The sequence below is a fragment of the Leptonychotes weddellii genome, chromosome 5 (genome assembly GCF_054177405.1).
Source record: "Leptonychotes weddellii isolate Sample4059 chromosome 5, ASM5417740v2, whole genome shotgun sequence".
Classification (NCBI taxonomy): Eukaryota; Metazoa; Chordata; class Mammalia; order Carnivora; family Phocidae; genus Leptonychotes; species Leptonychotes weddellii.
This window is the reverse complement of record NC_138373.1, coordinates 87,981,377-88,008,974: the sequence shown is the minus strand read 5'-3', so window position 1 is coordinate 88,008,974 and position 27,598 is coordinate 87,981,377. Positions and strand designations below refer to the sequence as shown.

The following is a 27,598-nucleotide window of genomic DNA, read 5'->3' as shown; positions in this document are numbered from 1 at the left end:
GGTATTTGACCCCTTTTAACCTTTTCTCCAGCTCCCACCCTATGCCTCCCACGATACTCTGCAAGCCTTCTTTTTCTTGTCCCTCTTCTCTTTCACTTTCCTCGTAGTAGTGCCCAGAAACTTTTATTATTACCGCTAAAGGCACTAAAGCTAACAGAGCAGCCAAGTCCCAGCCTAGAATACAGTGGATATAATTCTAATTGACTTTTTGGTTGTCCTTAGAAAACAACTATACTCTGTTTCAGTGGCTCAATTCACAAAGCAGAATAAATGGCTCTAGAAAAGAAACCTATGTGAAAAAGAAACCCAGCTTCCTAGCTCTGGCTGTCTAATATAGATTACATACACATAGTTCAGAATCATGATCTGCCAATGCAGGTCTCTTTCTTTCTTTCTTTTTTTTTTTTTTTTAGAGATTTTATTTATTTATTTTGAGAGAAAGAAAAGGAGAAAGGGACACAGAGAGAAAAGAGAGGAAGGGCATGAAGGGGGGAAGGGGCAGAGGGTGCCCTCAAGGCAGGTTTCGGAATGCCCAGAAAAGATGGGAGGGGAGTAAACTAGAGTCCATGTTTGACACCATTTAAAGTTTAAGTCATGCTAAGTTATAAAGTATAGTAAGGGTCAGAGTAGAGAAGATGAAAAAAAAAAAAACAAAAAACCAAGGCTAGAACCAGAACAAAGGGACTTTAGCACTCGATATTACAGTTCAGGGAAATTTGCACGGGTTCCATAAAACTTTATGGGAAAGGTAAACAACTGTGTTCCTACCACAATCCCCTCCCTCGAATCAAGTGCTCTTGAAGCTGTGCGCTGATGCTGTATTCTCTTTATAAGACAACCCTAGTGGTTCTGGGCATTCATCAGAGAAAAAATTTTCAGTGGATCGCTTTTTCCCCTCTGTCTCTCTGGCTATTGGTATCATTCATTACCTTTTCTATTTAATTTCACAAAATGGAAGCAAGAGACAATTTATTACTGGCAGTATACTTGCAGGCTGGGAGTGCGAAGCACAGCAGGTACTTCCAACTAGGCTGTAAGAGGCAACAGAAATGCTTCCTTACAAAAGCTCAGAGTGCTAGAGCTGGATTAAAAAAAAAAAAAAAAACACCATAGCAGGGGCGCCTGGGTGGCTCAGTCGTTAAGCATCTGCCTTCGGCTCAGGTCATGATCCCAGGGTCCCGGGATCGAGCCCTGCATCGGGCTCCCTGCTCCGCGGAAGCCTGCTTCTCCCTCTCCCTCTGCCCCTCCCCCTGGTCATGTGCAAGCGCGCACTCTCTCTCTCTGAAATAAATAAAATCTTTAAAAAAGAAGACTTAAAAAAAGCATGGCAAATAAAATCCTATTTTATTAACATAAGTCCATTTTTCCTACTAGCCTCACGTCCCAACACTAAAATAACACAGTCTCTTAGATCTCTATGCTATCATGTCCTCCTGCTGCTTTTTGGCCTGAAAAACTCCTACTCACCCTTCAAATCTAAGCTCACACACTACCACCTCCCTGGAAGTCTTCTCTGATTTTCCCAAATAGGTGCACCTTTTCCTTAGCTGCCCCTCCTTCTGCTCCTTCATTGTAACAGCTATGTGCTATTGCAATCGTGTCGACACTGCGAGTGTGGCTCTCTAGTTCCCTGCCTGCTGCCTGAGGGAGCACCATGTCCTTCCATCACTGTATCTCCTGGCACATGACATGTACCTCACAGGTAATTCACACAGTGAAAGAACTTCCTAGGTCTCAAGATGGAGGAGCAACAATCATCCATGCCAAGTCTCTCTTTTCCAATCCCACCTAGTTTAGAACTTTATTATCTATCTCCTAGATCATTTAGTCTCTTCAAAACAAAAACACAAATTTAGAAAGATACATGCACGCCTATGTTTACTGCAGCATTACTTACAATAGCCAAGATATGGAAGCAACCTAAGTGTCCATCCATAGATAAATGGATGAAGAAGATGTCGTGTATCTATACGATGGAATATTAGTCAGTCATAAAAAAAGGATGAGATCACGCCATCTGCAATATGGATGGACCTAGAGGACATTATGCCACGCAAAACAAGTCAGATTGAGAAAGACAAATACCATAGGATTTCCTTCATATGTGGAATCTAGAAAAAACAAAACAAATGAATAAACAAAAAGTGGCATCAGGCCTATAAAAACAGAGAACAAACCGATGGTTGCCAGAGGGGAGGGGCGGGGCTGGGCAAAATGGGTGAAGGGGAGTGGGAGGCACAGGCTTCCAGTTAGGAAATGAGTAAGTCATGGGGATGTAACACACAGCATAGGGGACATAGTCAGTGATACTGTAATAGCATTGTGTTGGTGAGAGGTTAGGTAGCTACACTGGTGGTGAGCATAGCACATAGAGAAGTTGAATCACTATGTTGTACACCTGAAACTAACGTAACATCGTGTGTCAACTATACTCAAAGAAAATTTAAAAATAAATAAAAATAGTCTCTTCAGTGGTCTTCTCATTTCTGGTCCCTCTTCCCTCGAATCCAGTCCAAAGACACTACTGCCACTGTAATGTTACTAAAGTATGAATTTAATTAAAGGTACCAGGTTGAACAGCGGATGATGCAAGAATGAAAAGCTTTCTGAAACACACCATCCTCAAAGCTCAGTGGGCTTAAATCCAACAGGGCAGAGACAGAAGTAAATAATTAACATATAATTTATCAGGTGTTACAGAGATATATCCAATTCATGCTAATCCCTCTGCCTGGCCTGACCTTCACTCTTAAATAGCCAATTCATATTTCACTTTATATGGGAAGCCTTCCTAATCTCTCCGGCCAGAAGCAATCCCTCCTTCCTCTGCTCCCACAGCGCCCTGTCACTCACGTATCACTTTCTGTTTAAATTACAGTTATTTGTACCCATACATTATGTCTCTTGCTGGATGGAGCCTTTCTGTGTGGAAGGGCAATATATTATACTCATCTCTATTTTGCCACGGTACCTCATACGGTGCCCTGCAAATAGACGATAAATGTTGAATTATGATGATTAACCTCACTAAAACATTATGAGTCTGTGATTCCTTTAGGATTTGCCAGCATTAAGAACATCGATGGGCCAAATACATGCAATTCAGATGGAAATTCTTCCACTCTAGCCACAAAAATAGAAAAAGTCTTTTTGGTTTGGCTAGATAATAGTGGACATATGGAGAATATCCTCAACCAGATCTGAAAGATGCGTGCAGATGAAATGGCTCTCTATTGTAAAAACACAACAAAAGGCAACTCCCTAGCGCTATAGACCAGGCGACCAGCCTCTGCTGACAAATACCCAAAACCGGGGAAGCGCAAACAGTGGTGTTCCACCCTGGAACCAACTCAAGGGGCAAACGCTTAACTAAGAAAAAATACCCAGTTTAGTAAAAATTAAATTTAGTAAAACAAGATACTGGCACAAGATACACTTTTTTAAAGACAGATCATTGAATAAGCTCTGCGATCTCTCAAATAATACAACTTGCCAGAGTTCAATACATGTAGCCTGTCCATTCTCTAAAGTTGACATCCAATTTCCTACAATAGTGACACTTTAAGATACTTCATCAAGCCCTTGTTAGGATCTCCATTTCTCCAATTTCACCTTTGACATGATTATCTGTCCTCCCTCCACCCCATTCCTTCACTGTAATCCTTTTAGTCAAATGCCACAGTTTTATGCAGGATGAGGCAGGCAGCAACTTAACCACCATTCACCTGAATCACAAGAATGGAGGACTTTGAAATTTGATTTAAAATGCAGAACTAAAATTGCAACTTCTCAATTTCGACCAAAAAGGAAGCTCAAATCTCAAAACTATAACACCCTTTAAGAAAATGCTGTGCTGTAATGATATTTACCTGCTCTTAATTGGCTTGAAGTCAGAACATTTGGTTATATCATTTATTTCAGCATTAAAATTGCTGAGGGCAAGAACTGTGTCTCATCAACTTATTTTGCACAGTCCTTAGGAAAGTGCCTGTAGCAGCTCTTAATCTAAGGACCTGAGTTATAGGGAGGATTTCTAGGAGGATATGTGAAAAAAAAAAATGCTTTAGGAAATTCTAAAGCACAATACCAATATAAGGTGCTATAACTAGTATTCTTACAATAAGCTCTCTCTAAGAGCAAGTCCCCCTATACAGGAAATAGGAGTTGAGCTGAATTATTTCTGTATACTTCTCCTAAAAAGATTTATGTTTGACATGCAAAACTGTAAATAATTCCTAAAAATGGGAGGAAGGGAAGAAAGAAAACTCAGGTGGGACGAGAAGAAGGAAGTAAATTAAACAGCAGAGGAGACATTTTTTAAATAAAGTAAAGCAATACAAGAGAAAGCAAACTGGATCTCAGGGATCGAGTTCTAACTCCATCACTTACTATCTACCCACATGACCCTGGTCACTTCTCCAAAGACTACAGTTTCCTCATGTGTAAGCAGAAATAATAACTCATAAGGTTGCCGCAGGGATTAAATGAGATGATATTAATATACAGTCCTTAGCGTTATGTCTTATACAGAGTAAGTGATAAGTGAGTGATTACTGTTGTTGATAAAATTATTATTAGACCTGTACACTGACTGGTGACATTCAGGAAGAAAAAAGAGCCAAGAACATGTCAGAAGGGAAGGTGACAGAGAGCTAAATCTATAAATTCCTGTTGGGATACAAAGTTTGAGAAACATAGATTACACAAAGCATTTTTCATATTAAATGTACAAATGACGTACTGTGTCTCCAGGATTGCTGAAGAATCTACAGAACTATAGCCAAAACCTCAAAGTCATAAACGCAGAATAGCAATGACCACATGGAGAGAGAGCAGGACCCCCCCAAAAGAAAGTGCTTATTGATGTGTACAGAAGCCTGTTTCCAAACTTTCAATTTTTTAACTTTTCCTAGACAGAATGAAAGCTAGGCTCCACAGCAAAGGCACACCAACTCTGCTTGCCAAAAATAGATGGCATTAACAACCATGCACAGTCATTTAGGTTTCTGTCATCTTGTTCTTTATTCGGGGGAAGTTGTTGTATTTGTGGCTGATTTTAGGTGTTAAATATTTTTAACTCCATCATCTTCAGTAACTGCAAAAGCAAGGAAAGTGTTCCAAAATTAGGAATCAGATGTAGAGATAGCAAGTAATTATAAAAGGTAAGAAAACAAGGGGAAAGGTAAGAGATATCAGAGGGAGGAAAACACTGGATGCTGCCTGTATATACGGGATCAGACTTGTGTAAGTTGTAACAAAGTCTATACCTGTGGAATCAGTAAGAATCAGCAAAAGACAAGGAAGACAAGAAAGCTGCATGTGTGGCCAGAGAATCAACATCAGTTTGGGTTGTCAACTGGTCTGGTGTTAGTTCAGGAGAAGGCAAGGAGTTTGCTGAACAGTTTAAAAGCTGAGCATTGCAGAAGTGCTCCTATCGCAAACGGCCAAAGTTCGAGGCCTTTTTGAATTTACCCAACTCAGTGTGAATGGTTAGCTCACCATATGACCTGTCACTGCTAAGATCTTCTCTAAGACCTGTGCAGACATCATCTAAGAGGGAAGCTACCTGTCTCATTGGATGTTCAACACAGACAAAACTAGTCTATTCTGGGAAAAGCTGCTCTAAAATTTCTACCAGCAAGGAGGTGAGAGTAAATCTGGTTTCCCTCTAAGGCACCAGATCACACTCCTCTTTACTAAGAATAACCTTTCAAAACCAAACCTGTACTTAGAGAAATGTTAACTTTTTTTTGTAACAAAGCATAATTGTCTTATGAGTATGTGCATGAGGGGCACCTGGGCGGCTCAGTCAGTTAAGCTTCCGACCCTTGATTTCAGCTCAGGTCAGGTCGTCAGGGCTGCAGACAGAGCCATAGTCGGTCTCCACAATGGGTGTGGCTTAAGATTCTCTCTCTTCCTCTCCCTCTGCCCCTCCCCCCGTGCTCTCTCTCTCTAATAAAATATTTTATAAAAAATAAATTTTTTTAAAAGTATCTGCATGAAATTATGGGCTGAAGATCCTAAAAATTTTGTCAATCAGGTGATGGTAAATGGAAATAATACGCCATCACTATTAATTTAAGCTGTGTAAAAATACATACATATGTATCTACAAATACATATATATTTAAATTTGTTTTGCCACTTTTGTCTAATTGTAATAATATACATATATGAGCTTTAAATACTGGCTTTAGTTCTTCTACTTTTCTTATTAGGTGGTTTTTTTTTTTGGATCATGACCCGAGCCGAAGGCAGACGCTTAATAACTGAGCCACCCAGGCGCCCCTCCTATTGGGTTTTAAGCTCATCAACCATAAATTACCTACTGTGGGGGTTTTCTACACTCTACCTGACTCAGACAAGGAGAGAACACTTACTATATTCAACCTCAGAAAATGTGCCTCTGGAACTCTATTATGAGTTTGGTCAATCAGGACACAGACAAGGGAGCTGAAGAGTCTGCATCTTGATAGACAGTACCCAACCACTGCCGAGACACACTTTCTCTCCTAAACTTTAAATCCAGTTGCGTTTATTGTGATCCCAGTACTTTGATAACCAATAACAAATGTGAACTATACTTGAAAGTTCATTAATAAAATCATTTGCACCATTCATTCAATAAGGAAGCATTTACTGAGTAGGTCTATAGGAGGCACAGTGCATTTCGATGGCACCTTTTATTTTACAATCCCAAAAGAGCTCTCAAAGGTGCCCTAACAGAAAGTATCAGTGATTGAACTTCTCTCACTTTATACATGTACAACACTCTATTCAAAACCCTGATTCGTGGGGCGCCTGGCTGGCTCAGTCAGTAGACCATGCAACTCGATTGTGGGGTTGTGAGTTCGAGCCCTGCGTTGGGTCTGTAGAGATTGCTTAAAAGTAAAATCTTTAAAAAAAAAAAAAAAAAACCCTGCAGGCATAATATATTTAGCTATTCGTGGAAATAAAAACTAAAAGGGCCGAGACTACCAATCATTAACTAAATTCCAACTTCACAATTCAATCCAAAAAATACCCAAGGGCCAAGTGATTTTTTTAAATTACAAGCCAAAATATACAGTGATTCAAACATTCCATTAGGCAAAAGAGTTAATTTAATTACAATTTCTCATTTCTAAATCCTATGGGTATGGTACTAGGTAATAAGTCAAATTTATCAAGAGTCCCACACAATGGTTACATTTAATTTGCACCAAGAGCAACTTTTTGAAATTGATTATCTAACATTCCAAAAATAACTTACTTACTTGGGTGTTGTTTATTTTGAAGCTCTTTCTAGAAAATTGAGCCCTAAATCTATGTGCCAGAGAAATGTATTTTCCTAAATCAATTTTTTTGAAAAAGACCATCAAGAATGGAAGAGAAAATAAGGATAGAGATTAAGCACAAGGACACAGGTATAAGCCAGAATGTTTGGGTTGGAACCCCTGTTCTATCATTTTCTAGTTATCTGGTCTTGGTACCTCACTTACTCTGTCTGCAAAATGGGAATAATAAAAAATACCTACTCCGTATGGTTGTTATAGGAATTAAACCCAAGTAAATTAGTACATGTAAGGTTTTGGCAGCAATCAGCATTATATAAAGTGTTTACTTATTATGATTATCATGCCTAGATCATCCAAATCATCTATACAGATGCCTTTCCCTACTCAAAACCTTCCTTAATTGATCTAGTAGAATTTAAACCCTCCCTCCTAGGCTTCTCCACAGAATGCATGTGTATTACAGTTATTTGGGTACATTTCCCTCCCATTAGATTGTACCTCTCTGAAGATAAGAGACTACAGTTCATCTGACTGCACCAGACAGCAAATATTGTTCACTGTTGTCCTTCTTTTCCCTCTCTCTAAAGGTTCTGAAAAATCATACCCTGTCAATTAGCAAACCTTTACCTGGAGACAGGCGATTTATGTAACCAGCGCACTTAAATACCGATCTTACCTTGCTAAATAAGATCTCTTAATACTTAAACGAAATTTTGTGGGGAGAGGGAGGGAGGTAAGGATTAATTTGTTTAAACTGTTAAGGATATTTTCTTAAACTAATTTATTTTTTAAAAATTTCTTATGCCTACAAGCTTACTTGCATTATTTCATTCAAAAAAGCCTATGGTACTTTTAATATAAAAATACAGTAGCATACTTTCTGCATATGTCAAGTCTAACCTAATCATAACTTGCCCATCTGCTGATTTTAATGTAATCCTGGGATGCTAGAAGACAGTATGCTTGCTTGATTCACCCTACACTATTTATGTAAAATAAAATCATTTTAACATTACATTGAGATGCAAATCTTTCTGGCTTTGATTTGTGCCCTCTTTCCCTCTTAAAAAAAGTGCCCCCCCCCCGCCCCCACATACACACACAAAACAAGCCTCCAACTTATTCCGGATCACTGGGAAAGCACTTTCTAAAGTATTACCCAACTTCGCTCACACAATGATGTGGCCCTTACTGTGAGAGAACAGAACTTTTCTGAAAACAAATGGCTGAATTGAGTGCATTTTCTACAAATTTTCCTTTGTTTTTATAGTGTCCTGCCTTTTGAAATTAATTTTTCAGCATAAAAACTGCTGAGGACACCTATTCATTTGCACAAATTTTCCTAGTCTCTATTCGACTCATTTTAAAACAAACTAAAAAACAGAAAGCTGAAGAAGAATTGCACCCATTTAATGTGGCTTTTCCAAGTCTAATTTTTTTCATTCCTCAGTGGCAGGGCCTTTCAAAGGAGTACAAAAGCTACACCCAATTTATTTCTCATCCTAAACACAACCCAGCCAAATGGAAAACATTATCAGCCATCTTAACCAGGAGAAAAACACAAAGCTACGCCACATCAAACCAATATATATATATATATTTTAGATCAGGATTTTTCACACAAAAGTACTTTAATGAACCCATGCAATGAACAAATGTAATCACAATTTAACATATTTTGAACTAATTTCTCTTCCTCAAATAGTCCCAATGGTGGCTAATTCACCTATAATACCTCTCAGCTACTGGGTAGAGTATAGTAAACTTAACTGTTTTATATATCCTGAGGCATACAAAGAAAGGTCAGTCAAACACAAAGAGGTTCCCAGTATCTTATATACATATATGACTGAGACAAAAAATCTGCACTGGATAAGTAAAATTGGGCTTAAGCAACAATAGATCCCGCCCTAAAGTAGGGAGACCTGACAAGTTAAGCCCCCCACCCCTACCCCCTAAAAGACAAGGTCTCACTCCCATCTTACAACCAGGAGGCATAAATTAAAACACTTAAGAGCATAAATTAAAACTCTTAGGAGTTGTTTTCTCAGACGTTAGCCGTAAGAAAGCTAATACTGACGCCTTTTCCGAGTAACTGGCTTCTATCAAAACTCATCACAAGTTATGTGAAACCCACAAGAGCGTTGGTTCTGCATTTTACCCAGTGAGAACAACAGCATCACAGTTTTTGGACAAGCCACCACTTCCAGCACCTCCAGCTCTTCCCGCCCCTCCTCCCCCATTTCTTTTAATATCCTTCCTCCCAACTTGCAACACGAAAAGGGCTCCCACAAAACAAAAGCAGCATCAGTAAACGGGGAGGCTACTGGTTTTGAAAATAAAGTTTGTTCCTTTGCTGTCAACCTGATAACTTTTTAAAGATGAAACGTCTCCTACTCGATCGGGTACAACCTTTCCTATTCCCTTACCAAACAACCACTCGTTTGCCCCCGACAGTAAAGAGAAAAAAAGGGAGTGGGAGAAAATGATATTGAAAAGAGGGTCTACGGTGCCAGGGGTAGGGACAGATTTTTGAGACCGGTGTTTGAACACTCCGTGCTTCTGGGAGCTGGGAGGCTTTACTGTGTCGATCTGAGAAATGTTTAGCAATCTGACGCATCAGTTTTTAGGAATGGTACACAAGCAGCCCCCACAATTTGAGCCATGCCTAGAATCCTTCTTCTCGGTGACATCGGCTGGAGGGCACGGGACGGGCGAGCGGGGGGTACCAGGAGAGGTTCCGCGACATTTGTTATTGTTTATGAAGCCCAGGCAGGGACCGGGATCCGGGTGCTCGGGGGCCGAGGAGTGGAAGGGGAGAGGAGCAGGGAAGCACAAAGATTCCTCCTGGGGCCCGGGGCTACCTCTCCGGGGACTGGGGGCTAGTAGCCCCTCGGGGAACAAGAGGGCCAAGGCCGTCGCTGGAGCTTCACTGGAGACATTGCCAGCCCCGACATTAGCCCGGCTGTCCCTGGACACCCAAAGACACAGAAGATCTCCTCCGGCTCCTGCACACAGAGTTGGGGCCGGCGCAGCCAGCGGTGCCCCTCAGCCGCGGCCGCCGCGCGCCGCATCCGCGTACTCACCTGCCTCCGGTCGCGCCCCCGGCCGGCTCAGCCTCCGCACGGACCGCAGCCGGTCCGGGGCCCGTCCGCTCCCTTTTGCCCGCTCCGCCCTCGCCCCGCCCCCGGGAGGTGGCACCCGCGGCCGCGCCGGAATCTCGGGGCGGCCTTACTGAACTCTCGCGAGCCCTCCTTCCTCGGCTTCTCGGTGGCTGGGCCTGTCAGACTCGGCCCTGACGTCATACGCACCACAGCCGGAAGTAGCCTTCTGTCGTCAACGCCCGCTCGTCTGCCCCACCCACCTACTCCTGGTGAATTCTTGATGGCCCTGGAGGAGTGGACTGGACAGTCACTACTTCCCTCGTTCATCAACCTCACCTCACTTACCTCTTCTCTATTCAAAGCCGGTCCACAGCTGGTTCTTGTAAGAGTGCCCAGTGTGTTGCCATTAGTCACGTGTCCTAAGTGACAGAGTTTTTCTTAATACTTCACAATGGAATGCAAAGAATGCAAAGAATAAGTCACAATGTAATGCAAAGAAATGGAAAGGGGTTTAGAGATAATCCCCACGAATCCACCCATTTTGCAGATTAGGAAAGGGTGGTCAACAAAGATGGTTTGGCTGACCAACTTGCTTAATCAGTAGCTGTGGGATCTAGAAGCCACCGGGTTCCTTGACCCTTTTCCATCTCACCGTGACTCTACTGCAAAGACTTGAAAGGGATTCAAATTTGGAAAAGCCACAAAAAACTTGGAGGCATTCACGAAAAACTTGCTTAGGTTGTCTTGGAAAATCTAAAATAACTGATAGTACTGGGCTGCTTTACGTAGGATCTGAGAACTAGGAGGAAAATCCCTGCAGTATGACTCAAAAGGGACGGCTTTGTGAAGATGATGCATTTGACTTTGGAGAAAAAAGTTACTGGGCAAACCAAATAAGAGAATCGTTCCCAATTATTGTCAACAAATTTATCTTCGATCTGAATATTGGAGGTGTTACAAAATACCCTTGGCTTTTAGAGACTACTAAGACAATATGTAAAGCTGGTATTGTGCTTGCAGAAAACAATTATCTTTAGTTTCACCAAGAGGAAGTGATAGATGCAAAAGAGGTAGGGAAGCATCATGACATCACTTCTCTCTCTCTCTCTTTTTTTACACCCTGTGCTTTCTCATATATAGCTTGGTAACAGAAAAAGCACTGCTTTGGTAATTAGTGTATTCCTGAGGAAATCAGTTCCACTGATATATGGTCCTTTTGAGACTCAAATAACAATTGCCATATACGAGTATAAGGAGGTTTAATTGTGATCAAACATGCTTGACAGAGGCCTGTACACTTCTCTCCCTCCACACCTCTCTCCCTCCACCACACACATACATATATTAATTCAAATGAGTAGAATGGAGAACAGTTTATGGAGTGTTCTATAGCAAATTTATGCTTTCAAATATGCCATACATTTTTCATAACACTGGAGTAATATGGACTAGTCTAGGGTATCAGAGTAGGATAATATGGAGGCTAAAGCTTTGACCTCCAGTTTCTAAACTGAGGCTATTCTAAACAAATTCCCACAGGAAGCTTTTGAAAGTGCCTAAACTGAAAAAAATTAGAGCCATATGCCCTTCAGGAAGCTTGGTGAAATCTGGGGACCTTTCTCAGAATATTGTTCTTAAATGCATAAAATAAACTGTCTAGGGCTACAAAGGAAATCGATTTTATTGACATATAGTTATCAAAATACTAAAAAGTGAATTTTTGATATAGTTATGTGATCAACAGCTTCTAAGATGACTCCCAATAATCCTCATTTCTGGTATTCCTGTCTTGTGCAACCCCCTCCTCTTGAGTATGGATCTAGTGACTTGGTTCTGAAAAACAAAATACAGCAAAACTGATGGGATGTCACATATCATGAGTAAGTTACAAAAAGAATCTGCCTCCATCTTGCTATCCTCTCTTGCTCTCTGCCTTGCTCGCTCTGGTAGAAACCAGCTTGCCATGCTGTGACCTATCTTATGGAGAGGCTCACTTGGCAGGGAACTGAGAGAGGTCTTTGATCAGCAGCCCCCAAAGAATTGAGGCACTCAGTCCAACAACCCATGAAGAACTGCCAGCAACCTGAGTGAGCTTGGAAGCAGATTCTTTCCCAGGTGAGCCTTGAGGTGAGAGCAGCTCTAGCGGACACCTTGATTGCAGCCTGGGAAAGGACCCTGAGCCACAGACCCAGCTAAACCATGTCAGCTTCCTGGCCCACAGAGACCTTGAAATAATAAGTATTTGTTGTTTAAGCCCCTAGTTTGGGGGGTAATTTATTACACAGTCAAAGATAACAGATAAAAGATAAACTCTTATTATCAACTCTCTCAGACATTAGAATTAAAGCCCAGGTAATAAACTCAGTTAACGGATATAGACCATGGCCACTGCTAACTTTATTAACCTACAGTTGAACATGAATTTTTATTCCCTAGCTTTCACTTATTCCTTCTTCTCCAAATCTATGCTAAACATAGATAGACAGGCTAAAATCTTAGGCTGGAAATTGAGAAAAATTGTGGTTGAAAACCTCTACAGCTCACAGAATTCACCAGATATTTGTTTTCGGCATGTAAGCTGAAATCGTAAGCTCCCTGACCAAAGTGACTCTATAGTATTACCTTTACTCTTCTAGGCCTGCCTCATAGTAAGTAACCAATGAATGCCAAATGATGACAGTAAATAATAATAGAAGGAAACTATTAACAAAATCTTCCCACTGGGTGAGTAAAGCTGCTTTTCTATATATGCAGCTTTGCAATTGTGGGATATGGCCAAAGCAGTATTTGGAGAATAGTTTATTGCTTTAAATGCATTTAACAGAATACGCAAAATGTAAAAACAGATGAACCAAGCTCTTAACTCTAACTTAAAAAAGAAAAGAAATCTAAAGAAAGTAGAAGGATGTAAAGACTAGTACAGAATCCCTTCGAGGGGTCCATGGCCCTTATCTGCACCATGTATTACAGATCAAAACATAATCAATCCTAGATATAACTCTGTTTTTCAAATGGATGTAAATTGTATTATGATTAACAAATTCAAATACAGTTCTAAAATATAAAGGCAGAAATTAATACAAGAGGGAATTTTTTTAAAAAGACTGAAATTGACCTATAATAACCAAAAGGTGATTCTTTGAAAAGTCCAGGAAGTAGGAAAAACTTTGGTAAGACTAATTCAGGAACAAAAAGAAAAGACACAAACAGTAAGAATGATAATGAAGATGTAACTGGTATGGAGATTTTTTTTTTTAAAGAATAAGAAATTATGATTAAAAAAGAGAGACTATTAAGACAGGCTGGTTGAGCACTCTCCTCTGTGTGAATAAAAGAGTAATGTTAATTCCTGATTCACTCCACGTTTAGACTAAAGAGCAACTAATATTTACTGAGTCTGTGTGTCGAGCATTGTGTTCTTTGCTTGTACTATCTCATTTAATTCTTACAATAAGCCTGTGAGTTAGGTACTATTATCCCCAGTTTTCAGATAATGAAACTGAGGCTCAGCGAGCTATAGTGACTTACCTCAGGTCACCCCAGATAGCGAATGAGAAAGGCAACCACTCAGATTCCCAATAGTAGACAAAAGAAGCACTACTGAGCAAAAGCAAAAGCAAGAAATCTGGAGATAGAGGGGCGCCTGGGTGGCTCAGTTGGTTAAGCGACTGCCTTCGGCTCAGGTCATGATCCTGGGGTCCCGGGATCGAGTCCCGCATCAGGCTCCCTGCTCGGCAGGGAGTCTGCTTCTCCCTCTGACCCTCCTCCCTCTCGTGCTCTCTGTATCTCATTCTCTCTGTCTCAAATAAATAAATAAAATCTTTAAAAAAAAAAAAAAAGAAATCTGGAGATAGAGATACTTGTTTCAAGTCACTTGCCTACTTACAACATACGCAGTGAATGTTAGCTATTACTGTTATGATAATTCCCATATTTTAAATGGGTTTAAGACTATACCACCTCAAACACACAAGAGATAAGGGGAAATTCACTTTCAAGGATGTTTATCCCCGCATTATTTATTCACAACTATGAAAAGTTGGAATCAACCCAGATGCCTAAAGGCAGGGGTCAGTGCAATAAATTACGGTGGATCCATACAGTGTAATAGCACATATGTATTAGAAATCATAAGTAGATCAATGATTAACATGGGAAGATGTTCAGATATATTAATAGGTTTGAGAATTCTTTTAAAGCAGGTTGCCAAGAGTGTAATATCCTTTGTACGAAAATTATTTGAAAAATAACATGTGTATATGTGTAGACATTCATAATATGCACGTTCGTATGCATATTTCAAGACTGAAAAGAAAGACACTAAAATAGAAGTTTTCTCTCACTGTGATTATGAAAAAAAATTATGATGTACAATGTTATACCAGTAGATTTTTAAAATTTTTTTAAAGGAGAGAGAGAAAGAATAGGTGCTTTTCAGTTTTCCATGAAGGCTGTCCTGATGGAAATCTATTACTTTTCTTACTATGGAAAAAAATGAAAAGTTTATGGAATAATGCCTTTCAAGTATGACCTGGAGAGTGTTTGATTCCTGGCTACTCTTTTCATAGTCCTGACTTTCAAAGGGGCTCTAGCTCAGCCAGGCTAAGTGTAATTGAGTTTCTTTGAAAATAAATGCTCTGTTCTGTAAGCTTCTGGGGCCTTTCACTGGACCATTTGATCAAACACATGACAATCCATTCAGAACTCTCACCAGACTGTCTTCCACAAAGCACTTTATAAACCTGGAAACAATGACTTTTAATTGATCCCTGCTTTAATTGTTAACCTGCTTGACTAAATGGCAAACATTTTATCACTAAGGGTCTAAAGCATTCCCACATTTGGGATCTTTCTCCCCCAAAGTGAAAAGCACCTATGTAAAACAGATGCCTGAAGAGAAGCATTAAGGAAAAGTAAAAAATGCATTATGTTGAACTATCTCTTTGCGTTATGTTTATTGCTCTGCAAAGGGTAATAAAGAACCAAACAGGATTTTAATTCCAAGGACCTAGTTCTGTTACTAGCTGTATGATCTAGGACAGATCAAAAAAGTTATCTGAAGTCTTATTTCTGCATCTGCAAAGTGAAGAATTTCAACACAACAGTTGCTGCAAAGATAAAATATAATTACATATGATAAAAGCGCTTTAAGAACAATAAAACCCGTTGCCATAATGGAAATAATACTAGATTGAAGATAGAAAAATCTCAATATCAATAGCTACCTCCTAGGATCACTATGAGGCTTAAGTGAAATTAAATGAGATAAATTAAGCACCTAAGGACTCAGAACCTATTCACATTCAGTTCAAGTTAATTACCATTTCTGCTAATAATGATATTCAGCAGTATAACAGAAACACGCATTTCAGAATGGAACCCTCTTTTCTCTTGTCAACTACAAGTCAAATGGATTCTCTGAATGTAAGGAATAATTTTGGTGATGTTAACAGCCATGAAGAGAAAAAGATTCCCTGTCAGACCTTTCCTGCTTTGATTCTTGTCTGCTTTCCATTGATTCTTAGAAATTCCTGATACTAACAGAGATGCAGATACAGTGGATTTTCCATCTGTGAAATAGGAAATCTAGTGCATGAGTAAGATGACGCCAAGCGATGCTGCAGTAACAGACCATCACAGAATTTTAGTGGCTTCAGATGGTGAAGATTTATTTATTGTTTTTGTTTTATGACCTTTGTAGGTCGTCAGTAAGGCTTTGCTCATTGGAGGCACTGGGGCTTCGGGGCCGGTAGGGCGGCCATCGTCTTGAACATTGCTAGTCCTCATGCCAGAAGGAAAAGAAGAGTGGAGGGTCTCAGGTAGAGGTTTCTTCTTACAACCCATTGGCCAGAAGTCATTGCATGGCCCTATGCAAATAAAAGGGAGCCAGGCAATACAATTTTTTATTTCCCAGGAGAGAGAGAAAACCAGAAATATTTGGCAATTGTACCAATGACTACACACATTGTATATTGGGCATGTGAAATTGTACTGGTTATGGGAAAACCACTGTCCAAATGCTATTAGGATTCCCTTATCCCCGCCTCCTAAAGAAAACCTGACAGTTTTAGTTTCTTAGAAAGGGGAAAAAAAAAAAAGATAGTAGGAAGGGAAAAATGAAGCGGGGGGAATCAGAGGGGGAGTCAAACCATGAGAGACTATGGACTCTGAGAAACAAACTGAGGGTTCTAGAAGGGAAGGGGGTTGGGGGATGGGTTAGCCTGGTAATGGGTATTAGAGAGGGCACGTACTGAATGGAGCACTGGGTGTTATATGCAAACAGTGAAGCATGGAACACTACATTAAAAGCTAATGATGTAATGTATGGTGATTAACATAACATAATAAAAAATGTAAAAATATACATATATATAATTATTCTTACTACTCCTAACTTCTAATTTTTACCAAATACAGTATACTTAAGTTATATTCAAAAAAAGATAAAAGAAAGGAAAACTGCAGGGGCGCCTGTGTGGCTCAGTCAGTTAAGCATCTGCCTTCAGCTCAGGTCATGATCCCAGGGTCCTGGGATCGAGCCCCGCATCGGGCTCCCTGCTCAGCGGAGAGCCTGCTTCTCCCTCTCCCTCTGCCTGCCGCTCTGCCTACTTGTGCTCTCTCTCTCTCTCTGTCAAATAAATGGATAAAATCTTTAAAAATAAATAAATTAAATAAATAAATAAATAAAAAGAAAGGAAAACTGCAAGACGCTATGATATTTTGTGATGATACATGCTATAGTAGATATGGTTTAAAATTTTTAACATCAAGTTAAAAAAGAAAAAAAGAAATTTGTCTGGTGTCTTCAGTTTCCTAAAAATGATCTTCATTGACCTGAGAAATTCACTAACATTACAATTAAATTTTTAAAAGACTTTTTCTTTTTAAAACTGAGAAGTAGTTTTTTCCTTAAATTTTTTTTTATCTTCCCCATTCCTAATTTTAGGGTTGAGTACAAAAATTTCATTTTCTCAAGTAAGAGAAAGAAGCCTCCACCAAAGACTGTTTTTCATCATAATAGTTGAATTCAACTTATAAAAAACCCATTGATATTCAATGTAGGCAGCCTAAGAAAAGCTAAAATAATTTGAATCCATTCTAGTAAATTATTATACTCACTTTGTTGTAGAGCACCTATTCATATCCTGTGATTCTAGCACTTGAAATTATTATACTTTAAAAATCGAATACTTTCCAGTTTTAAAAGGAATTTTAAACTCCTCTATTTTTAACAGTAAGTCATGTGTGTATAGTTTGGTGTTAGATCTGCACTAGAATTCTTATACTTTATTTGGCTTTTCCTCTATAATATATTAGCCATTTAATGTGGAATATGTAAAACACAGTTGATTTCTTTAAAAGTAATTATGACTCTACTTCAAAGTCTGAATTGTTAGAATCAGCTCTTTAGAGATGGTGTGAGGTCTCAGAAAATCTGTAAATTAAGAGGTTTTAGTTTGGCTTTCTTTTTTATAACTTCCATCTTTTGGGATGGGGATTTCTTTCCTTTTCTTATAGCCACCCTATTCAGTAACTCTAAGTGCAGGTCCTACTCCTTCCACAAAGCACTTTATAAACCTGGAAACAATGACTTTTAATTGATCCCTGCTTTAATTGTTAACCTGCTTGACTAAATGGCAAACATTTTATCACTAAGGGTCTAAAGCATTCCCACATTTGGGATCTTTCTCCCCCAAAGTGAAAAGCACCTATGTAAAACAGATGCCTGAAGAGAAGCATTAAGGAAAATAAAAAATGCATTATGTTGAACTATCTCTTTGCGTTATGTTTATTGCTCTGCAAAGGGTAATAAAGAACCAAACAGGATTTTAATTCCAAGGACCTAGTTCTGTTACTAGCTGTATGATCTAGGACAGATCAAAAAAGTTATCTGAAGTCTTATTTCTGCATCTGCAAACCTCACACCATAACTCCTTCAGTTACCTGCTTTATTTTTAAATTTTTATTTATATATTTATTTATGTATTTATTTTCAATTTTTTTTTTAATGTTGAAATTCCTGGGACTGAAGGAACAGTCCAGATAGAGAATGTCTCTAACTCAAACCCCCAGAGTGGCGTGGGTACAAGTAGATGTTCCTACTGCATTCTGAGCCTGGAGGGAAAGTCAGACATGGGGCAACTAGCAGACCTGTTTTCCATGGTTTGAAGTAAATTGTCCATGCTCAGAGGCAGAGAATAGGACAGACCAAGTGGGCAAGCAGAACAGAGGGTCTCTCCCAGGTCACATTGGATGTCAGAAAGAGGATCACATTTGGGGTCCACCTCTGGACTAAGGGCTGATTCCTTAGCCTTGTGGTTTGGGGCACATTTCTTAAACTTTCTAAACCTCAATTACCTCATCCATAATAGGGATAATTTAGGAGGTCCTCATTATCAGAAGATAATTTTTACTAAGAAACAAAAATTAAGATATTGGAAGGAGAGTTAGTATTTTCTAGTAAATATAGAAAAAAATTATGTTACATGTATTTTATGATAAAAATTTTTAGGGTACAATAACAGCTATGTAGTACTTAGACTGGGCAAAGGCTGAATCACGTTAGGGATTTTTTTAGCATAATTTTTCTGACACAATTGTATGATATTATGGATTAACATCCCTTCAATTGACATTGGACATTACATCACAATCATACAGAGAGGGTCACTCTTGAAAAAAATACCTGTTTGCTGAGATCTTTTGATGTTCACATTTTTCTCTTTTAAACCTTTGTTTTCAACAGTTTCCACTGTTGAAGCAGTTAAAACAATTGAACTTCCTTCTCAGTTATCTCTTCCCACTAGGAGATGTCAACTTTATGGCAAATTCCTAGTACTGGGTGCAAGGGAATGCACATTTTACACTTCTACACTTATTGCCCAACCACTCTCCAGAGAGTGTACTAATTTTCACTCTAACCAGCACACAATACAAGCAAATTCCCACTTCCCCACATGCTTGTTCATGCTAGGCTTTATCTATATCTTTAATCTTGCCCAAGAAAGACTAAGACCTTGGGATACTATTAGAAAGAGACCCTGGTGTTAAACAGAAGAGAAGTTTATGTGGAGACTCATTTTGTGATAGGTCAATTGGCTAGTCACCATTTTAATGTTTTAATGACTTTTGCTTCTTAAGACAATCTTACAACAGTGGGGATTCGAGGAATGAGTACCTGGATGAGAAAGGCCCTCTCCCTCCATCTGAGAGAGTTGTGAAAGCTAAATTAGATAAAAGTACGTAAAATGACAGCTACTTCATACGCACACCATCAAAGCTCCTCTTCTTCCTTTCAGCACTGGGGCTATGGTTGAGGTCAAGAGGGTAGGGAAGTAAGTCACAGATCCTGGGGCTTATTTGAACATAGAGAAGTCAAGTAGGGTCTGGGGCAGACAAGATCATCACTAGTGTTGGTTGATGCTCTGTTGATCATTTTCTTTTTGCTGAGTAGGTCTATAAATCTAGAGATAGGGATTGTGGGGGAGAAGTTACTGGATCTGCCTCTCATTCTGCTACATTCTCCAACCACCCAGTGAGGTTGTTGTTTTCAGAGGGTTACCGCACACACTTTATGCTGATTTGGTTTCCTGGAGGAAGTAACCCAAATAGGGCTTTCAAAAAATTGATTCTTTTTTCTGACCAGGCCACACAGGCAGGGCCTTGTGGACAAGGTTAAGGAGATTATCTTCATGTAATAGCAATAGGAAGCTCTTGAAGGGTTTTAGGCAGAGGGGTGACATGTCACATTTGCATTTTAAAAATACTCTGACAATAGTGTGAAGAATTAGTCTGAGGGGAACCAGAGTGGATAGTAGCAGACCATTAGGGGGCTGAGTTTTATATTTATAAGCATGTTGTGTATCATAAATGGTCTGGGCAATAATACCATGGTAAGCAGAAATGAGTATCTGGTCTACCTGTAGGTAATTTCCACTGGGGCTGGACAGTGCAAAGAGATTCAGATATTAAAAATCAGATAAAGTCAGATCAATCATCTTACTCATCAAGCAAATTTCTGATTTCATTTCCATTTAAATTTTCTTATGGGTTAAGGGTGTGCTAATTAGCTAACAGAAATGGTTGCTGGACAATTACATTTTTCATTATGAATTGCTACATGTTCTTTTCTGAATTACATTATCCTTACTCTGTATTAATCTCTCTAAGTTTGATTATCTCTGACAAAGTTAAATTTCTGGACATGCAAAGCTAAGGATCAAACTCTGTCCTAAGCAATCTAGACAGAGTTTCTTGTTAACATCTTTGTGTTGTTCTTTGGCTATAATAATTCCTATGGTAGAATCATGCTGGAGTAAAATTCTTATAGGAAGATTAATACACATACTAACTTTAATCATTTTAATGTTTAAAATAGGCCAGTTGTAATGCTTGAAATATTATATATTATTATATTACATTATATTATGTTATATTATATTATATTATATCTCACATATATAATGGCCCAGTTTTAGGTTGGGTTTCCTGGGAAGAAAACTCTGAAACCCTCGGGTTAACCTGTGCAGGAGATTTATTAGGGAGTGATCTCCAGAACCACTCAGGTAGGAGAGAGAAAGCTGCAGGGTTAGGCAGAGGGAGAACTTGAACTCAGATGCAGGTGCAGCAGAGGCCTCAGCCTATCCCACAGGAAGCTTTGGAGTTGGGATGACCCTTCAGAGTTGTCCCAGTTGAGGCAAGGGGCCAGGCCTTTGTACCCCAACCCCAACCAACTGTTGAATGGAGAGGCAGCTTAGCTGGCTGAAGGAATAGCTGGAGGGGGACTTGGCTGTGGGCTCTCAGAAGCCAATGTTCTCAGCAGCCATGGATTTGAGTGATGCCCTACAGCATCCACTACCAGCCCACTGAAGGCTTTGTCCTTGTGGGCCAAGGCTTTTATATTGCATACACCAATAAAACACTGCTCTTCAAAAATGCCCCATTTTGCCTCCTGATATGATATACTGAGGTAATATCACTTCTGTATTATCCTGCTTACCCTCAATCTAATCATAAAAAGCATCAGACAAATAAAAAGTGAGAGATATTACATAAAATAACTGGCCTATACTCTTCAAAATGTCAATGTCAGGGTGCCTGGGTGGCTCAGGCAGTTAAGCATCCAACTCTTGGTTTCGGCTCAGGTCGTGATCTCAAGGTCATGAGATCGAGCCCCAGGTCAGGCTCCACACTGAGTGTGGAGCCCACATAAGATTCTCTCTCTCCCTCTGCCCCTCTCCACCCATTGTGCATGCACACTCTCTTTCTCCCTAAAAAAAAAAAAAAGCAAATGCCATTTAAAAAAGACAGACTCAGAAATTGTTCCAGATTTTAAAAGACTAGAGAAATAAGACAGCTAAACGAAACATTTCAGCTCCAATTTATTTCTTGAACAGAATTTTGTTATTATTTGCTATTAAAGACATTATCGGGACAATTGGCAAAAATAAATTAGATAATGTTAATGTAAATTTTTTATTCTGATCATTGTTCCATGGTTACATAAGAGAATATCCTTGTTGCTACGAAATACACACAGCAATACTTAAGCATAAGAGGGTAAAATGTTCCATTTGAACAATACCATTTATTTTTATCTCAAATATTCCCAATTTTTCCCTCAGAAAAACCACAGTATCTGTAATGGAGAACATGACATTTTCAGTAACTAGGACTAATTACATCTGATAGAAATGTGTTTACCTAGAATTCATACAAGGAGAATAGATTCTGTTTTCTAAAAGGGCTCTTTTTGGGGTGCCTGGGTGGCTGAGTCAGTTAAGCATCCAACTCTTGATTTCAGCTCAGGTCATGATCTCAGGGTTGTGAAATCTAGCCCCGCATCAGTCTCTGCAGTCAGCGGGGAGTCTGCCTGAGATTCTCTCTCCTTTTCCTCTGCCCCTCCCCCCACTTGTGTGTGCACTCTCTCTCAAATAAATAAATAAATCTTTAAAATAAATAAATAAATAAATTAATTAATTAATTAAATAAAAGGACCCTTTCTCATGGTTCTTTACAAAAGCCAAGTGGCTTCATTTATTTCAGACTTGTGCAACTACCTCCTTCCTGCCTATGTATTTTGCTCTTTAGGTCCAAAGGCCCTGTACGATTTACCTTCCTTGATATCTTTTTAAACAACGATTTGTAAACATAAATAAATAAGAAATAAACAACAATTTGTTGTGAATTAGTTCCATTTTACATAAATATTATTAGTGAACCCCCATGGGAATTACAGTACCTTAAAAAATGCTGAAGTCATCCTGTTTGTTCAATCAGTAAGGTGCTTTGAATCCGGCTGAGTCTGAATAAAAAAAGAATAACATTGTTATAAACTTTTTTTTTTTTAAAGAGTTTATTTATTTATTTGACAGAGAGACACAGTGAGAGAGGGAACAGAAGCAGGGGGAGTGGGAGAGGGAGAAGCAGGGTTCCTGTGGAGCAGGGAGCCCAAAGTGGGGCTCGATCCCAGGACCTTGGGATCATGACCTGAGCCGAAGGCAGACGCTTAACGACTGAGCCACCCAGGCACCCCCATTGTTATAAACTTTTATAGTTACTTCATGCTTTCTGCAAAGGCTCCCAAAGTAATTTACAGGCATTTAGTTAAGCAGTGAATACTCCTATGAGCACATTATAAATTATTCTCGTTTTAAAGATGATTCAGGGTGCCTAAGTGGCTCAGTCAGTTAAGCGACTGCCTTCGGCTCAGGTCATGATCCTGAGGTCCTGGGATCGAGCCCCTCATCGGGTTCCCTGCTCAGTGGGGAGCCTGCTTCTCTCTCTCTCCCTCTGCTGCTCCTCCTGCTTGTGCGTTCTCTCTTTCTCTCTCTGTCAAATAAATAAGTAAAATCTTAAAAAAAAAATGATTCAGCTAAAGAAACATTAAAAGGAGATAGATACGTGTGTATATATATATATATACATATACATATATAATATATTTAAGTTATTATATGTAATACAAAATTAATAGAAAACAATGCCTGCAAGATGGGCCTAATCCCCTTTATTTACTTATTTTTATACCTCTAGTGTATATCTATGGGGTAACCAACCCATCCCAGTTTGCTAAGAACCTGTCTTGGTTTTAGAACTAAAAATCCTGTGTCCTGGGAGCTCTCTTGATATTAGGCAAAGCAATTGTTAGAATGACAACCAGTCATTCTAACTATACCTTCTGTTTGTCTTTCAAAGTAAATGAATGAAAATTGATTATAAAAGTCAGAGACCCCACTAGTTAATAAATTACAGACTGGTCTTGTGGACTTGTGAACTTAAATGTTCACTCTGTTCCATAATAAAAGTGAGACTTGGGTCAACTTACACGGGCTTTTGCATTCTCCACTGAACATTTTAACTTGTCATTTTTTTTTTATAGAAGTGACTATGTAGAGCTACCCTATGACCTAGAAATTGCACTACTACGTATTTATCCAAAGGATACAAACATAGTGATTCGAAGGGGCACATGCACCCCAATGTTTATAGCAGCAATGTCCACAATAGCCAAACTATGGAAAGAGCCCAGATGCCCATCAACAGATGAATGGATAAAGAAGACGACGTGGTACACACACACACACACACACACACACACACACACACACACACGTATATATAGAGAATGGAATATTACTTAGCCATCAAAAAAGAGTGAAATCTTGCCCTTTGCAATGTCACGGATGGAACTAGAGGGTATTATGCTAAGCAAAATAAGTCAATTCGAGAAAGACAAATACCCTATGATTTCACTCATATGTGGAATTTAAGAAACAAAACAAATGATTGTAGGGGGAAAAAAAGGGAGAGGCAAACCAAGAAACAGACTCTTAACTATAGAGAACAAACTGGTGGTTACCAGAGAGGAGGTGGGTGGGAGGAATGGGTGAAATAGGTGATAGGTAGTAAGGGGTGCCTTGTTGTAATGAGCTCTGGGCATTTTATGTAAGTGTTGAATCACTAAATTTTACACCTGAAACTAATATTACACTGTATGTTAACTAATTGGAATTTAAATAAAAGCAAAAAAATGTATATTATAATTCCTAGAACACACCCAAAAAAAAAAAATTCTTACTCCGGTGTTCAAACCCAACCTACCTTTCTAGCTTTGTATGCTAAATTCACTTTCCTGGAACTTCTAGTCTAGTCAATGTTCAGTGAATATACTATCCTGCTTCTGCACATTTGCCCACATTGTTCTCCCTGTCCCCGAATGTCAAATCCTTTAATTTCTCAAATCCTTTAATATTCACCCCAAATATTTTTTTATTCACTCATTTATTCAGTCAGTCTTTCCAAAACCATTTCTTTTTGGTCTTCTGCTTGCCAGGTGTGATGGCAGCTATTGGAGAAGCAGTGGTGAATGAATTAGAGTTCCTCCCCTCAAGGAGATTTTTCCCTAGTGGTAGAAACAAAGAAGCACGTAGGGTTTTCAGTACCTCCATTCTGTGAGTGGGAAGCCATAAGAGGAACATTTAACTCAGTCCAAGGTGATCAGGAAGCTGAATCTAAGCTAGGACCTCACCTAGTCTAAGTCACAGTGATCCTACTGTCTCTTCTGAGGTCACTGTCCTTATCATTCATTCCACTTTTGCTTATGTGGAGCTCTGTACTATTGTATCGAACACAGGCATTTTTAAACTTTCTGTCATAGCACCCTGATGCAGTTTTAATCCTCTTAGTGGCAGAGGGCATAATCTTTCATTTCTTTTCCTCCTACCCCTCCTCCCAACTTAGAACAATGTCTTGTGTATTTTCTAATTAACACATGGGTGCCTAGAAGAGCTTATTTTCAGTAGACTATTCAGTGCACCTGCCTGAATCTTTTTTATTCTCTCAATTTTTCCTTCAAAAAGTATTTATTGAATACTACTATATATCAATAATCACTCTAGGTGCTTGGAGTGTTGCAAGTGCTATGATAAAATGTGTACAGGATACAAACAGAATAAAGGAAAGAATGATTTCTTCTTGTTTCCTTTCTGTTCCAGTTTTCATTTTTAAGGAATTGTTATATAACCTAATTAAATGTAGTTTAATTGCTATACATAATAACCATACACATGGCTATACATAAAAGCTATTTCGTTCATTTTAGTTACCTTTTAACCTCATCTTTCTTTATATATAAAATATGAATAATGTGAAAATCTCTACAGTCCTAATTTATAGTGTATGATTGCTGATGATGGGGATCATTACTGATCCTTATGGGACTGCTGCTGCTAGGGTCAAGATCCAATGCTCCTGCAGGAAGCCGTTCATTAACGTACTTCTTACTTCTATTTTGCCAAAGTCTGGCATTCTTCACAACATGTCTGGGAGTTCTGTTGATGTGTTTTTTGACATTTTACGCTTTTCCTAGTGACCCTTCCTATTATGAAGCTCCCAGCCCCTTGGACCTCTAATAACTTCTCTTTCTCGGTGCTGTGCGTTCTAAGACTGGGCTCACAAGAGACTAGGAGCAACATGTAATTCTGTTTACATAGTCACTCCTTTTTTTTATTCTTTATTTAAATTCAATTTAGTTAACATATAGTGTATTATTAGTTTCAGAGGTAGAATTTAGTGATTCATCAGTTGCATACCATACTCAGGGCTCATTACATCACGTGCCCTCCTATGCCCTTTACCCAGTTACCCCATCCCCCCCGCAACAGCAACCCTCAGTTTGTTTCCTAGAGTTCAGTGTCTCTTATGGTTTGCCTCCCTCTCTATTTTCATCTTATTTTATTTTTCCTTCCCTTCCCCTATGTTCATCTGTTTTGTTTCTTAAATTCCACATATGAGTGAAATCATAGGGTACTTGTCTTTCTCTGACTGACTTACTTTGCTTAGCATAATACTGTGATATAACGCCCTCTAGTTCCATCCACGTCACTGCAAAGGGCAAGATTTCATCCTTTTTTGATGGCTAAGTAATATTCCATTTTATATATATATACCACATCTTCTTTATCCATTCATCTGTTGATGGGCATCTGGGTTCTTTCCATAGTTTGGCTATTGTGGACATTGCTGCTATAAACATTGGGGTGCATGTGCCCCTTCGGATCACTATGTTTGTATCCTTTGGATAAATACCTAGCAGTGCAATATATATCATCTTTATCTATTCATCAGTCAATGGACATAAAATTTGGCTATTGTAGATAATGCTGCTATAAACATCAGGGTACATGTACCCCTTCAAATATTTTTGTATTTGAGTAAATACCTAGGAGTAAGAATTTTTAACTTGATGTTCTAGGCAAAAGTAAGGCAATAAAAATTTGAATTGGGAGATGATAAAATCAAAGAAATCTTTTAGTCTGGTGGCAGGGAATGGATGCACTGTTGAATGAGGGAAAGGAAGACACAGAGCTCAGTTAAAAGTCCACAGCAGAGGCCCAAGTTAAAAAGACAAGAACTTTGGGGGTGGCCTTGAAAAGAGAAAAGCAAAGACAGTTGAGAGATATTTTGTTTGTGATCCTATCATAAAACAGATACATTCAGGAGAGACTTTGAAGAAATAATCTCTATAGTAGATTGGTTATGGGCAGGGGCAAGGAAAGAATTATGTTTGGGGCCTGGATAAATGAGTGAATGAAAATTATAGCTACATGACAAAAAGAAAGAAAGGAAAAGAAAAGAAAAAGTAGGGGGATGAATTTGGTTTTGGAACGTTGCTATGGTAGCTTGGCTTGAAGATGGTTCCAAATAATTCCATCACTACCTGTACATTCAAGCTGCTTCTTCCATCAAGAGATAGAGCTTATGACCTCTCTTCCTTAATCTGGCTGGACCTAGACTGCTTTTACCAATAGAATACAGAGGAAGTTATGGTCTAGGACTTCTGAACTCAGGCATTAGGAAGGACTGGCAGCTTCCACTTCCTCCCTCATGGAGCTTGGAGCCATCAGGAAGAAGTATAGGACACCCTGCTGAAGAGAGATAGGCTATGGGAATAAGATGACAGATGGAAAATCATCAAGGCACCAGATGTTCAGGTCCAGCTGATATCTAACCACAAATGCCTGAGAGACTCCAAGTGAGACTCATAGAACTACCCAGCTGAGCCATCCAAGTCAACCCATGGAATCATGATTTATAATAAAAATGGCGGGCATTTTAAGCCACTAAATTGGGATGGTGGGTTAGGCAGGAATGGGTAATTACAATGGTTGCTTCTAATATAATTACAGTATATTCAAGTGAAAAAGTGCAGCAGCA

The 27,598-nt window shown here is 39.1% G+C and overlaps 2 protein-coding genes across 2 annotated transcripts in view; one reads left to right on the top strand and one right to left on the bottom strand.

Annotated features, from left to right (window-relative positions):
* The window catches only part of STK38L (serine/threonine kinase 38 like), a 76,592-nt gene extending 66,121 nt beyond the window's left edge, over nucleotides 1–10,471 (bottom strand). The window contains exon 1 of the mRNA XM_081820503.1: nucleotides 10,364–10,471. The gene's annotated coding sequence lies outside the window, so the exon portion shown is untranslated. The remainder of the gene's footprint in view (nucleotides 1–10,363) is intronic.
* ITPR2 (inositol 1,4,5-trisphosphate receptor type 2) overlaps nucleotides 1–27,598 on the top strand; it is an 838,078-nt gene that overhangs the window by 71,748 nt on the left and 738,732 nt on the right. The window lies entirely within an intron of this gene.